Source organism: Populus euphratica, unplaced genomic scaffold (genome assembly GCF_000495115.2).
Source record: "Populus euphratica unplaced genomic scaffold, PopEup_1.0 scaffold471.1, whole genome shotgun sequence".
NCBI lineage: Eukaryota > Viridiplantae > Streptophyta > Magnoliopsida > Malpighiales > Salicaceae > Populus > Populus euphratica.
This window is the reverse complement of record NW_011500350.1, coordinates 131,419-145,966: the sequence shown is the minus strand read 5'-3', so window position 1 is coordinate 145,966 and position 14,548 is coordinate 131,419.

Genomic DNA, 14,548 nt, shown 5'->3' with positions numbered 1-14,548 from the left:
TGAGCTGGAGCTTGCCCTTATCATAATATGGTAAAAACAATTACTTTAATTTTCACTTCCATGACTTTTGAAAAGGTGAAAATTACATTTAAAAATTCAGGTTGTTATACATCCCATTTTTTAGCCAAAAATAGGTAGCCTAAATTAATGAAGAGTTATTTTTAGAAAGAAAAGTTTAGTTCTCAAAAAGATTTTGAACTTATAAAGGAAAGGGACTTGCTTTATATTGTATTGATTTCCTATTTGTTGATGAGAATCCATGATTTTATGTTATAATTAATGATATATAGTACACAAACAAGTCATGATTTTGGTTAAAGATTTTTTTATTTAATTTTAGAGGCTAAGAAAACTTATCAACATCAACAAATTATTTTTTTAATATTAAAAATAGCTTTTAAAAGCATTAATAGGTTCAAAGTTCATGTTATTTTTTAAAGAATGAGATGTATATATATGACTCAAAAGTTCATGTGTTTATATATAGAGATCTTTTAGGCTTCCCTCCTTGATTTTGATATTTCAGTAATTGAACTCACTTTTAATGTCACACCTCACTTTTAATGTCACACCTCCAAGTTCCATCTTGTTCTTTATCATGACATTTTGTCTTCAAATTTAGATTGTGCACCCTTGTTAGATAATCCTCGAAAAGGTTTACATATTTGTTTTTTTCTAACACTTTTCATCCCTTGTATATATTTTTTTTTTATTTGGAGAACTCCATTGATCATCTAAAAAGTTTCAAAACCCGCTTCTAGTGTGAAGGGTGATTTAGTTTGGGTTCTTACCCAAGAAATATTTTAGGCTCAAGAAGGGATGACAATGGATTATTTTTTTTGGTGAAGGATCGATTAAATATGGTTTTTCTTCGTATTAAGTTCAAATCTATTCATGTTAATAGATCTTAAATAATTTATTTAAAAATAATAATTAATTAGGAAAATCATAATGTTAACGTTAAAGAAAAAGGAAAGGGATAGGATCATGACTTAATGCAAATTATTCATCATCATTTACTTCATCAAATCATTCAATTTCATTTTGGGTTTATTTTGAGTAATTTTTTTTTAACAGTTTGTTGTGAGCAAAAAAGTATTATGGGGTTTAGAAAGAGGGTTTGAAAAAAGACTTCACCCTTTTAAGATTTATGATGGGTGAAAAAGACACTTTAAAATTATAAAAAGAGATTCAGGTCGGACTTTACCTTTTAAGGTATATCAAGAGTAGAAAATGAGATTTTGTGATTCAAAAAGGAGCCCCCCCTAAAAAAAAAAAAATTGCGTGGGATGTCTTGAAATTTAATCAATCTTGAATCAATTTTACATGTTACTTTCAAATAAACATATCTTGATTTCAAAACAATAATCTAGGTTTTAATTACCTCATTCATAATTTTCAGTAATAAAAATGGGTTGACAACATAACACTCATTCAAATATTTATGATATGGTATCATTATCGGGTATGTCTTCCATTATCATTATAAATCAATTATTATGTCACTAAAAAATTGATGATGATATTGTATGTACTACTATTCTTTATATACATAACATAATCCGTGCTTATTAATTTCCAGACTTGATACTTGATTATAATTTTTAATTAAATGACATAGAATCTTATTATGATATTCAAATTTAGTGTTTGAATTATACCATTTTAGTTATGATGGCTATATAAGATTTGTTGGAATTAGGGTAATGTGTCCTCTATTCAAAAGATATTATAAACAATGTTGAGCATAAGAGGTATATCAATCCAGTAGCATTTTAGAAGTTGTCGATGTTATAACACTTGGTAATACTTGAGATGATTGGATAAGATGTTGAGGGAAAAAAGTAGAGTCTTTGTAGTCAAGATTTCTAATTTAAGGGCTATCTTATGATATATCATTTAATATAGTACAAAACTTCATTGATGAATTTATGATCTTTCCTAATTTAAAGACTTGTTCAATCCTTTATCCTACAGTTATCATAACTATAAAATGAGTTGAAAGTATTTAAATAAAATATTTAAAGTAAGGAGATTGAAGGTTCCAATAAAAATAAAGATGAACTATGTCTCTAATAAAAAAGGAAGAATATATGCTACTGCTTGACCGCTTTTTATGATTGGCTTGTTTTAACTCGCAAGTGCACGAGTGTGCGATGTAGCAATTAACTCGGTAAGATCGAGGTCATATCCACAGATAGCTAGATCTGGAAATTAAGCTAAGTAACAAAAAAAACTCAAGAGAAATTAAATTAACAATAACTTGGTTGAAAATAATTGATGGATTTGTTTTCAAAGATAAAAAAAATGTAAATAGATTTTAAATGACAAGAAAAAGTAAGTCTTGGTCCAAATCAATTTTAATGGTGATGTATTGGTGATTTCTTCAACATATATAAGATAACTCAACCTAATCTCAACGATGGTGATATTAGATCGGAGGATATTACAATGAAGATTAGAAAGATGAAGATTGATTATTGCTTAAGAATGAACAAGTACTTTCATATTAAGTAAGACATTGAATCAAGCAATCTCTATACCAAAAATAAAGTTTGTGCATAAAAATTCAAGATTATAACATTACCTAAATGATTTCTAAAATTTCTTTACAATAATAAATCATTCATGAAGAAAATAAAAAGATAAACATTAAGATTCATTCATATCCTAAAGAACTCATCTCAATCACCATTATCCTTGATTTGGATCCAAGAAAGAGTTTAGCCAACCATGATTATATATAAGAACACTTCAATAAACATGAAAGAACTTGAATCCAACTGAAATAATAAGTTTTACAAACTAAAGAACCGAAATCTATAAAGAAGAACATAATATAATTTCAGAAAAAATTCGGACACAAATCTGACTCTAAATTTGGACAGCAATTCGACCCTCTTCGAAGCTTTTTTTCAAGAAGTCTATTAGAGAAATATTTATAGGCAATTCTGTCACCTTTCCAGATCATTAAAGAACAGATCATTTGGACACCTGAGTCAAAAGTTATGGGCAAAACACCGAAAGGTGTTCTGAAAAATCAAATCAAGACAGCTTTACAACTACTTTGGTGCACGTTTTTCTTCCTCATTTATGAGGTGTCTCCTTCTTCTTTTTGACCCAAAATAATGTTAAATATCCCCTCCAGCTTTCCATCCATGTGCTTGCCTTCTTGGATCAATGGATTACCCAAAATAAATCAATTGTTATTTGTTGTGTGGACATGTAAGATCATGGATTGTGTTTGGGTTGATTTGAAGGTTGATTTGGGGTTGATTTAGGGCTGATTTGGGGCTGAATTTGGGCTGAATTTGAGCATCAAATAAGTATACAAATGTACTTATTATTTGGGCTAAGATTGACATTGAAACCTTGAGTGTTTAATGGTTGAAGTTTGCACACAACATAAGGCAAGTTTGGCCTTGAAATAAATCATATGATATTCTTTTCTAGAATTGGAATAGAATTGATTTTTGGGACAAATTTGGAGCACTTATTTGAACCAAGATTTGCTTCAATCTTCAACTAAATGTCTCTTCAATTCTTTGTTCTGAATTCTGACGTTGAATTTTCTGAATTAATTCATTTAAGCTCCAAAAACCTATCGAAACATTAAAACAAACTTCATTACTAAAAAACACATCAATTATTATAAAAACAACCAAATAAAAACAATAAATACATATGTAAAATAAGAGACTTAATGACACTTTTGATGCACAATCAGCTACCATTCCATACCACCTTGTAACATATTCTTTGGCTAACTGTATAGATCAAACATGTTTAAGCATTTCCATGTTCATCTTATACTCATACATGAATGTTTCAACCAAATATGCCCGCTTTTTAATCTTATTTCCATTTAGGTTTATATAACAAATTAAGATAGCACCATTTAGGCTTTCATATAAGAAATAGAAAAGAATCTTGTCATCCTTGATTACTTCCATCATTTTACTATAATAAATCCTCAAGTGTGATGATTATATATTGTGGCAAGCACATTTTATTTATGCCCTTAATTTCTCTTAAATGGTCTTGCCGTTGACTTTTTCTATGGCTTTTCATCCACAATACTTTCTCAATTATGATCTATAATATATGTAAACCTTACTTATTAATAAGGTGGTAGTACCAAGAAAGGAAGGGGAGCTTTCAAGAAGTAGGCATTATACTTTTCTCATAAAAACCTTTGATGAAGTGATCTAGTGTGGACTGAGGCTTTCTGCTTGATAAATATTTAAAAGAATGTTTTTATCAAGGTTTTATATCATCATTTTGCACTTAAATTATCAATAATTCCTTAACTAAAACATGTCTTATAATACAAGTCTGATACCATAAGATACCTTTAATTTATAATAAATGTTCATCCTAAATGTAGGTCTATCACATAATTAAAAGGATTGATTGATGAGTTGAAGTATTGAAATTAAAAGGACAAAGAGAGGGCCAAACTTAGAAAAGAGATGCTGGTGTATTTTAAACTAGAACACTGTTCGGTAATTGGATCATATCTAGAGTTGTAGATCTCAGATTTAGGTCTGCTTTATATAAATGGAAAGCTAATACATAGGCCTAAAACTTTCATTAGAAGGCAAACTCAATTATGTTGTTTGGAAGATCGAATCTTAGCAACAATGTAGAAGTCTTAATCTGTCCTACAGCCTAGACATTGTTTAGTATTCAGCCCATATCTCGAGTTTTAGAAGTCCAAATGACCTCAATTTTTTTTTCTTCTGAAAAGTTGAGACAATTTCCTAGAACTTTAATGGTGATTCTAGTTAAAATCCTGACGTTATCAATAACATTTTTGGGAGACAAAAAGATAAGAATTATCACCAAGTCAAGAGTTGTCCACCCACTCAATAATTAGTCATCAAATCAATAGTTTTCAATTTTGGCCTATAAAAGGAGGCATTTGCCTGCACTTAGGCATCTTGGTTTCCAAATCAAGATCATGCTCTTGCATTCTTTCTTTGTATTTTTGTAATGCTTAAGTTTTTTTTCTATTAATATCTTGTTTATGCCTTTCAATTCCTTTCCTTTCCTTTCAATTGTATTTTTGTAATGGAAACCTTTTCACCTTGATATAATAAACTTAACTAACATAATGAAAGAAAGAAACATAAATAAAAAAAAGATAAGAACATAAATAAGATAAAAGTTAACTAAGAAAATGAAAGGAAATGAAAGCATAAATAAGATATTAATGAAAATAAAACTCAAGTATTATAAAAATACAAAGAGAGAAAGCAAAAGCATGATCTTGATCTGGAGACCAAATGCCTAAATGCATGGCAAATGCCTCCTTTTATAGATCAAAATTGGGAACTATTGATTTGATGACTAGTTGATGAGTGGGCGGCCAACTCTTAACTTGGTGACAATCCTTATCTTCTCTTGTCTGCCCAAAACATCATTAATAATATCAGAATTGGAACCATTTAAAACCATGAAAGTTGTAGGAAATTGTCTCATCTTTCCAAGAAAAAAATGGAGGTAATTTGAACTTCTAGAAATCTAGATATGGGCCAAATACTGAGTAGTGTTCAGGCTATAGGACAGATTCGGACTTCTTTGTTATTGCTATAATTTGGACTTGAAAATGACCTTTTTAAATCTTGAGCTCCATATAAAAGTGTAGGCCTATGTCTTACCTTTCATCCATATAAAGTAACCTAAAACCAAGATCTACAGCTCCAGATATGATCTAATTACTGAATAGTGTTCCGGTTTGGACTACACCAGCATCTCTTTTCTAAGTTTGGCTATCTCTTTGTCCTTTCAATTTCAGTTCTTAAACTCATCAATCAATCCTTTCATTTATGTGATAAGCCTCCATTTAAAATGAATATTTACCACAAATTAAAGGTATCTTATATTATTAGATATGTTATTATAAAACATACTTTAGTTAAGAAGTTATTGATACTTTAAGTGCAAAATGATAATATAAAACTTTGATAGAAATGAACTTTTAAATACTAATCATAAATTCTTGTACAAATTATAATATTTATTTTATTTTATTTTCACTATTCTTGTATCTAACTTTGTTTCTTTTGTTTTGTTTCTTCTTTTGTTTTCTTCTTCCATTTATTCTACTCCTACATGTGTATGAGAGTTTGGTCATGTACTTTAAGTGGTAAACTCTATAAAGTATCCTCATTATTTTTAGAAAATATGATCGAAGAAGATAACCAGTCGCTTTATAATGAAAATAATGAGAATAATCATGTGAGAACACTTAGAGATTACATAAATCCCACAAGCACAAGTACACCCTCATGTATAGTTTCCCTCTTAATGCATCTTATTTTAATTTTAAGCCAGACATTATTCAACTTTTACCTTCTTTTCATGGCTTAGATTTAGAAAATTCATACTTGCATTTAAGGGAATTTGAGAAGATCTGCTACACATATAATGACTTAAATTCTAGCATAAACACCATAAGATTAAAGCTTTTTTCTTTTTTGTTAAAAGATAAAGCTAAAACACGGTTAAAAAATTTAAGACCTAGATCCATTCATACTTGGGATGAAATGCAACAATAGTTTTTAAAGAAGTTTTTTCCTTTCCATAGAACAAACTCTTTTAAAAGACAAATCACCACTTTCACTCAAAAAACAGGAGAAACATTTTGCTAATGTTGGGATAGATATCAAGACTTATTTAATACTCGCCCTCATTATGGATTTGAAGCATGAAGATTACTTTCACATTTTTATGAAGGGTTAACACCTAAAGATAAGCAAATGGTGGAATTGATGTGCAATTGAACTTTTAAAGATAAATACCCTGATGAAGTAATAAAGTACTTAGACTTGTTAGCTGAAAATGCATAAAATTGGGACACTGCAGGTACTTATGAGGTATCGAATAAAACTCAACCTCATATATCTAGTGGAGGTATGTACAACTTTAGAAAAAATCATGACCTTCAAGCTAAGTTTGCTTCTCTAGCTAAAAAATTCGAGGCACTAGAATTGAAAAAGAGTGGTCACTTAAAATCTATGAATCTGAAAATTGCAAAGAAACGACTGATTCACCGCCAGCACTTCCATTTCCTCATGCCATGACCAAACAAAGGAAAGTCAATCACAACTCTGAAATTTTTGAAATTTTCAAACAGGTAAGGATCAATATACCTTTGTTGGATGCTATTAAACAGGTTCCTTCCTATGCTAAATTTTTGAAAGATCTCTGCACTGTGAAGAGGAAACTGAATGTGAAAAAGAAAGCCTTTCTAGCCGAACAAGTAAGTGCTATTCTTCAAAACAATAATGCTTCGAAATATAAAGACCCTGGTTGTCCAATTTATATGGATGGAAAGGTAAGACATAGGCCTACAACTTTCATATGGAGCCCAAGATCTAAAAAGCCATTATCAAGTCCAAATTGTAGCAACAACAAAGAAGCCCGAATCTGTCTTTCAGCCCGAGCACTGTTCGGTAGTTTGGCCATATCTAGAGTTTTAGAAGTCCGAATGAGCTGAATTTTTTACACAAGAAAGCTGAGACAATTGCCTACAACTTTCATGTTTACAACTGGCTCCAATTTTGACGTTATAAATGATGTTTTGGGCAGACAAGAGAAGATAAGGATTGTCACCAAGTCAAAAGTTAGTAAGTGCTATTCTTCAGAATAATAATGCTTTGAAATATAAAGTCAAAAGTTGGCCACCCATTTCTTGCTTTATTGGAGAGCATAAAATTGAAAGAGCCTTACTTGATCTTGGAGCTAGTGTGAATTTACTTCCATATAGACGTATCATGGTAAATATTTGTCAATGGTTATTTGCAATATTCATAACAAAGTCTATCATAATACTTTTTGAAATATTCAGGTTTTCAAACTCTCGTATTATTATCAATTGATTCTGCTCAAATACTCATTTAACAAGTATTCTTAAACCTTTATTTTCACATACACACTTTAACATATGATTGTAGGTTGCACATTAGATTATTACATTATTTATGCTCTTTTGTTAAAGATAATAACTAAGAAAAATGGATAGTATATAAATTGTAAAAAAACAAAAAAAAAATGATGATAATAAAAAAGTAGATAAGTTTGGTTTCGCAGCCTCCCTAACTAAGCAATTAAGCCCAAAGGGGGTTTTAACACTTAATACCCTAAAGTCAACTGACTTGGGAGCTATTGGCTCAACGCTTGTTACACGGGTTGAGGAGAAAAGCTTAAGAAAATCAAACATTGCACAATATACATATCAGTATCTGCAACCCAAGTCATTAAGCTCATAGGGGTGTCTCTACACCTAATGCCCCAAGACCAACTAGTCTGGGAGTCATTAGCTGAAAGCTCGTTACATGAGTTAAAGATGCATTGTGTTTTTAAGTTATATATATATTAATTAAAAAAATGATAATAATCTCAACTCAAGAAAGTTAACCTTAAACATTAGAACAAAAATTTTGTTTACTTCCAAGTAAAGCCCCATAACTATATACTGATATATTGAGCACAAAAAAAAGTTTATTAATATCTTGTTTAAGATTTATTGAGCAAATATATAAATTTAATAAAAGTTTATTTATTTGGATAGATTAATAAAAGTTGAATGATGAATGCCTTGCTTTATGGAATTTGAAAATTGTTTTTCTATTTTAACGTTTTGATTACTATGGACTAATAATAAGCTAGTTAGGTGGTGTGATTAGTATTTAAAAGTATATTTTTATCAAGGTTTTATATCATCATTTTGCACTTGAAGTATCAATAACTTCTTAACTAAAACATATTTATAATACAAGTCTAATATCATAATATAGCTTTAATTTATGGTAAATGTTCATCCTAAATACAGGTCTATCATATAATTGAAAGAATTGATTGATGAGTTGAAGTATTGTAATGAAAAGGACAAAGAAAGGGTCAAACTTAGAAAATAGATGCTAGTGTAGTCCAAACTTGAACACTGTTTGGTAATTGGATCATATCTCGAGTTGTAGATCTCAGATTTAGGTCTGATTTATATGGATGGAAAGTTAAGACATAGGCCTAAAACTTTCATGAGGAAGAAGACTCAATTCTACTGTTTGGAAGCTCATATTTTTGCAACAATGTAGAAGTATAAATCTGTCCTGCAACCCAGATATTGTTCAGTGTTTAGCCCATATCTCGAGTTTTAGAAGTCCATATGACCTCAATTTTTTTTATTGGAAACATGAGACAATTCCCTAGAAATTTCATGGTAAGTCTAGTTAAAATTCTAACGTTATCAATAACGTTTTTGACAGATAAAAAGATAAGAATTGTCACCAAGTCAAGAGTTGGCTACCCACTCAATAATTAGTCATCAAATCAATAGTTCCTAATTTTGGCCTATAAAAGGAGTTATTTGTCATGCATTTAAGCATTTTAGTTTCCAGATCAAGTTTATGCTCTTGATTTCTCTCTTTGTATTTTTTTAATGCTTAAGTTTTGTTTTTAGTAATATCTTGTTTATGCCTTTCAATTTCTTTTCTTTACTTAGTTAACTTTTATCTTATTTATGTTTTTTCTTGTTTATTCATGTTTCTCTTTTTCATTATGTTTAGCTAAGTATATTATGTCAAGGTGAAAAGGTTACACTAATGGTGTAAGAATAAGTATAATGTAAACTTAATATGGACTTTAATGTTTGGTACTAACATGTTTTGTATTTGTTATCTTGTTCACTCTTTAATACTTTGCTTGTTAAATGACTAATCTAGATTTATGTTGTATAACACTTGGTACAACAAATGCTTGGTTCTTTCATAGCACAAACTGTATGGTATAACATACACCTATACTATGAAAGGAATTGATTTATTGTTAACATAATTTATAATCATGAATACCTGACAATATTTACAAGTATTATTAGCGTTATTTGAATAAGATAACTAATGTAATCATGTTAACAATTTATAATCTGATTGGAACCTCCTTTATGTGTGGTTTTCATTTGAGTAATAAGAGTTTATACTATACTTATTTGAAATACCATTAGTGGATCGTCTAACCTTGACATTTGTTATTATCATTGTTTAATCCTCACGTTGATCTTCTATCTTAAAGTTTTCATCAACTTCTTCTTCTTCTTCTATTATTATTATTGTTGTTGTTTTTGTTGTTGTGTTGTTGTTGTTATTTATAATTTATACAACTAACCTTTTTGTGGTTCGACCCCCGTCTTATTGGGTTATTTATTACTTCGACACTTCTATAGTTGGGAGAAGACATCAATCTTTTGATCATGTTACTGCTATATAAGCCTTACTAATTGTGGATGGAAAACCATGTGGTCTGTTTATATTTTCAATAGCTATAAGGATATGTTGCTGGTGTATATTTTTAAAGAATTATATTTATTAGAGGGCTCTTCACTGGAAAGCCTAGTATTAAGTTTTTGTTCAAGCAAATAAATGAACCTAGCTATCTTGTTTCTCATCAGTTTAGTATCTTTTTGGTAGTTTTGCTTTAAAAGGAATGTTCCTTTATCTTCCATGACTTTAAAAAGATTAAAATTTTTAAATACTATGTATATTTTTTCCCCTCCTCATTTGAAAATTATAAAATAACATGGGTAAAGATATATATATTGATAGAGTGAAAACAATATGATTGATTGGATATAATAATATAGAAAGACATTCAAAATGAAGGTTCTAGTCATTGTATATAAGGATAGGTTAGTTAAACAATTGGATTTAAACAGTCCCTTGTAACTTAATAAACAAGCCTTATTAGGCTTAGTCAACATACATTGCATAAAAATTATAGAACAAGGAAAAGTCCATTTGCTATTATTAATCATGACCAAGTAGACTTTCTGTGAGAGTATGGTAATTTCATTAGTGTTGTTAAGTCAATGGTCATCGCGATATTGCTAATTCCTTATGCTAATCTAAAACATGTGCTAAAGAGAATTTTTTAGTGTGTTTATGGGATTAAATACATTTCTAATCTAGATAAATAAAAAGCAAACGTACAAGAATTAGATAAACAAAAATGTAAATATTAAATAAAACAATAGCAGCCAATTAATATACATTGATTATTTAAAAAAATCATAACAAAAACATTTACAACATGGATCAAAGGACACCAAATAGCTTATCATTGAAAAAAATAAAAAAGCTTAACCCTATAGAAGGAATCCTAGTGGAATTGCCCTTTTATCGCAGGGACATCTTAACAAGTTTATTATGTAAAAATAAATTAAAAAACAGTTGTTAACTAATTTAATGGTAATTAGAAACCCTAACTAATTTTTGAAAGTTCTAGGTAAGGAACTAATTATGATAAATGAAAGATTAAAATCATCCTATAACATTATTCCTAAGTTTCTTTATACTTGTTTCTAATGATAAAAATGTATCTATTGCACTTATATGCTAAGAGTTTTCTTAAACTAATATATATGCTTTTATTGTTAAAGGTAAAAAACTGCTAAAACTTAAAACAATGATTTAGGATCTAGGCCCAATAGCTAAGCTTAATCCTCACTTTTAAAGTATGGATATTGATATGAATGGATGATGGATGAAAAATTACGTGATGGCATGCCTTTTTCGGTTATGCTATAAAACTGGCTCAAAAGTCACCATTTTTACTCGAAAAGTCCATGTAGGATCATATCGATTCAACCAAAATTTAACCATATCATAAATGGGCTATAAACATGAAAACAAATGTATGCACACCAATAATGGATATAAATTTCCTTATCTTTAATGTAACATCTAAGAAAGACCTAATTGAGATTTATAAATTCTCAGTCAATTTTGAATTACAAGAAAAATATAAATCATTAAAAAAATTAAGAATACAAAAATATATACACTAACATCAATATTTACATATAAGAATCTGTTTACCATTAATGTGATATCCAGGAAAAAAATCTAATTAGGATTTACAATTTCTATGCTGATTTTAAGTTACGAGGAATATACAAATCAGACTAAGAGCTAATTTGATATCATGATAGTAATTGTCATTTAAAATATTTTTGCTTGGAAATGCATTAAAATAATGCTTATACATGAGTATTGATTACCAACTTTATTCCCTTCCTCTCAACTCATATACAAGTATTGATTATTGACATGATAAAAAAATTGATATCTTATCTCAAGTGTAAAAGTGTCGAAGTAATAAATAATTCGCAAGACTAAGGTCGAACCATAAGGAAGTGAACTACATAAATTACAAATTATATATATATATATATATATATATATATTTAATAAAATAAAGAGTTTATGAGAATTTCATGGGATATTGATGTAAGGATTAAATAAGGATAAAACAATTGTCAAGGTTAGAGGATCCACTAATGGTATTTCAAATAATAATAATATAAACTATTTTTATTACTCAATTGGAAACCACATACAAAGGAGGTTCCAATCGGATTATAAATTGTTAACATGATTACATTAGTTATCTTATTCGAATAATGTTAATACTTGTAAATGTTGTCAGGTATTCATGATATTAATTTATGTTAACAACAAATCATATTCCTTCCATAGCACAAGTGTCGGTTAAACCATACAGTAGGTTATAAAAGGGTCAAGCATTTATTGTACCAAGGGTTATACAATATAAATCTAGATTAACCATTTAACAAGTAAAGTATTAAAAGTGAATAAGATAGCAAATACACAACATGTTAGTATCAAACACTAAAGTCCATGTTGAGTTTATACTATAATTATTCGTACACTATTAGTATAATCTTTTCACCTTGACATAATAAATTTAACTACACATAATGAAAGAGAAAAATATAAATAAACATGATAAGAATATAAATAAGATAGAAGTTAACTAAGTAAAGGAAATGAAAAGCATAAACAAAAGATTAATATAATATAAAATAAAACTAGAACATTATATAATACAAAGAAAGAAAGTAAGAGTAAGATCTTGATCTGAATAAGATGTCAAAATGCATGGTAAATGCCTCCTTTTATATGTGAAAATTCATAACTATTGATTTGATGACTAATTATTGAGTGGGTAGCCACCTTTTAATATGGTGACAACCATTATCTTCTTATTTGAACAAAACATCATTGCTAATGTCAGAATTTAAACAAATAATATTCATGAAAGTTCTAGACATTTGTCTCAACTTTCTAAGAAAATAAGAATGAGCTCATTTGAACTTCCAAAACTCGAGATATGAGCTGAATACTGAATAATGTCTAGGCTATAAGACAAATTCTGACATCTCTTTTATTATTATAATTTAAGCTTGAAAAGAGTCATTTTAAATCTTGGACTCTTATGAAATTTTTAGGCCTATGTCTTAGGTTTCTATCCATACAAACTAGACCTAAATCCAAGTTTTACAGCTCTAGTTATGATCTAATAACTGAATGGTATTCCAGTTTGAATTGAACCAGCATCTCTTCTCCAAGCTTAGCCCTTTATTTGTCTTCTCAATTTCAATAGATAAACAAATCAATCAATCATTTGAATTGTGAACATGCCTGCACTTAAAATGAGCATTTATTATAAATTAAAGATATTTTATATTATCAGAATTATTATTATAAAACATGCTTAAGTTAGGAAATTTAATGATACTTTAAGTGTAATATAATGATATAAAACCTTGATAAAAATACTCTTTTAAGTATTAATCAATTACCAACTTTATTCCACCTTTAAAACTAAGTCCTTAATGGTTTCATCACCTCGAGCTTGCCATGCAACAATACAGACCCCAGCACTTTAAACATTCTATCATCGTTCATATAAAAATCAATAACACTTTACAAGTCATTCAAAGAAGAAAAATCAATGTGTTAGGGTTCAAGAATGACCTTTGAAAGCTATTAAATCAACTAGAAACTACTAGAAATAATCCATAGAGGGGGTGGAGTATGGCTGCCATGCACTAGTATGTGGGATGAGCTAGGTGCTCCACATGTTGACACTATACCTTTAAAACAACAAAAAATAAATTGATTCTTGGAATGGGAATTTGTTGTAATCTCTAACTTGATTCAATTAGACAAGGAAAAGAAGATGAAGGGAAGCACGATGTTGCTAGTGGTTCAATTTGGAGGTGGTTATAGGCTTGGTTGGTCTTTATTGATCGATGATGGTTATTACTAAAATTTTGAAAGATAGTGAATGTTATGAGTAGATTGACATGGATAAAGTTATTATAATTGTTGTTGCTAGTGCTTATTTGCGACTGGCTACTATAGCAAGAAAGGATCATGGTTATTGGGGCTGAGAGTTAAGAGTTGAGAGAGGTTGGACTAATGGATAGTTTGTAACAATATTGTGCAGTTCATCATGAGAATGAGCTAATGACTTTCTGGTGGCGACTGGTAACTAGATTTTTTCTTTTTAAGGGATGGAGTGAATTTTATTTTTTTGGTTTTAGTTTATGTTTATTTATTTTTTAAGGTTTTTCTCCTATATGATTTTTCAATGTCTAATATGTTTCAATTGGGGTAGGGTTGGTTGATCTATCCCCTATTTAATTTATATATGTTGCTAGGTTCCTAAAAAAATAGAA